Source organism: Macrobrachium nipponense, chromosome 47 (genome assembly GCF_015104395.2).
Source record: "Macrobrachium nipponense isolate FS-2020 chromosome 47, ASM1510439v2, whole genome shotgun sequence".
Taxonomy (NCBI): Eukaryota; Metazoa; Arthropoda; class Malacostraca; order Decapoda; family Palaemonidae; genus Macrobrachium; species Macrobrachium nipponense.
Window position 1 is genome coordinate 36919150 of NC_087222.1, and position 2402 is coordinate 36921551.

Genomic DNA, 2402 nt, shown 5'->3' on the forward strand with positions numbered 1-2402 from the left:
TCACGAAGTCGGCTATGCTAACAGGTCAGGAACCAAGATGTATATCATCTACTTAATTTAGTTTCCAAAATCCTATTCTGTCTCTTCCCACCATCCGAAGGTGCGATTCAGCTATATATATATCTGTCAGGTAAGTTTCATGAACAAAATGTTATTGTTATAATACAATTAAGTTTGTTCATACTTACCGCTGGCAGATATATATAATTAAAGTGCCCACCCACCTCCCCTCAGGAGACAGTGGCACTGATAAAAATATGAATTAGAAATGGGTAATAGGTTTCCTGAATCATCTTCCGCCTCCCAGCGGCGGGAATGGGTACTACCACCTGGCCGCCCACTGCGTGTGCCGCGAATTTTTAAATTCTGTCGGACTTCAGAAAATACAGCTATATATATATCTGCCAGGTAAGTATGAACAAACTTAATTGTATTATAACAATAACATGATACAGTGTGTATTATAAGATTGGGAAATCAAAGGTTGTGGTTCCCATATATGTACTGTTGGCAGGACTTGCTGTTGGTCCTGTTCCTGGATAATTCTCTTAGGTCTTCATACATGAGTAAACAGTAAAAGAGCTGTCACTGATTTCATGAGCTCGTTGTCTGAAAGAAGAAAATTCTGTCGGGGCGAAGGACGAACATAAAGATTACCGATTCTGTGGTTACTGTTATCCAGCATAGTAAACAAGGGAAATGTTTGCTTGGGTAATGTTATGTGGCCCTACAGGAGAGAGCAGAGTGTTTGATGATTTCATGAATTAGCAATTTAAATGTTGCTGTGCCAGATTGAGAAGAAACTTAGATCGAGAGAGGACAACATAAACTTGGTTAATTGCCTTTGTTTCAATCTCTCGTAACAAAAGGCAGAGAGAGAAGCCTTCACCTAATCTAGGAAAGATGAAGCCAATACGAAGCCTCGTTATTTGAGATGAACGTCATCAAATCAGAATAGAAAACTCATTTCTTTTAGGTGAAGATTTACCAGTTCAGAGTAGCCAGTCCCACATGAATATCAGTATCGATAGAATTTTATCTTTGACTATCCATATTTTTGCTTGATATTTATTCATTACAATGTTTTATTGAGTCAGGTGGAATTTTTGTAACATTAACGTGATACACATTGCTCAAAGGATTTATGTTTTCAGGTACACTGGGATTTGTAAAGAATGTACGTTGCGCTTCAAGTACTCCGGGTCGTGAAGAAGCAGTCGTGATTACAGATGACGGCAAAACTATAGTGGCCTGGCACCCTGAGCCTCAAATTCCTTATGAGATGACAGTGGTGAGCAAAGTGTCGTTGTTTGGTCTATATTGTCTACAGATTGAGAGGACATTTTATCTAGTTGCAAGTTTAATATAAAAAGGAAAACAACTTTAAGTGTTCTTTAGTGTTGTGGCCTGGTTGGGACATGAAGTATTTCTTTAGTGCAAGGAATCATAATTTTCCACATATGGGTTTGATATGATATAATTTCAGTTGTGTGCACTTTAGGCTTGGATCACCCTCATGCCTTTTTCCATGGTAGTATGGACCTTACACAGTGTACAGTATGGTATCTTTTCATTTCCTTATCATCCACTCCTGTAACAGATATGTTTAAGGATTTTGTTATATGGTGGGATGTCATAATGATACACCCAATAAAATAGCATTAGTATTTATTGAGTAACACTCTTGCTGAGGTAGGCACAAGTCAGTCCATGATGTAAACAGCATGGGAATCAAAACAGTGGATTCATACATCAAAACAAAAGTCATCATACTAAAACATCCCCCTTTTCATAAAAAGAAAAATTACATTACACTTTTCTTATGCAACAGATTTGTACATCAAAACAAAAGTCATCATGTTGTAACATCCTCCTTTTCATAAAAAAGAAACTTACTGTACATTTTTCTTATGCAACACAACTGACTCATTTTGGGAAAACATGCTATCAAAATCTGAAATAAACTTGACACTGTATAACATAATGCATAACTGAATATACTGCATCATGGAAAACATTTAAGCATGAACATTTTAGCTACAGTTTCTAGTTCAACTCAAATGTCTTCTCGGTAGCGTATGGGCTTGACAATGTTTTGTTTGGGTCTTTCACTTGGGACAGAGGCTATGGGGTGCCTAAGAGGTGATGATGGCATCACTGGTTGTACTGCAGGTAGATGATGTATAATATTCTTATGCTCATCAAAACTGACAGATTTAGGACGTGCCATGTTGTTATCTTGCACAGTTGTATCACTATCAGTGTCATCAGCTGGGAACTCTCTAAATGTAAATTGTTTTATAGCATTCCTTGAAAGTTCCTTCAAAAACTTTCGGTTTCTTCTTATTTCACTACCATTTGGTGTAATTAAGGTATACGACTTGGGTTCCGAATTTTATAAC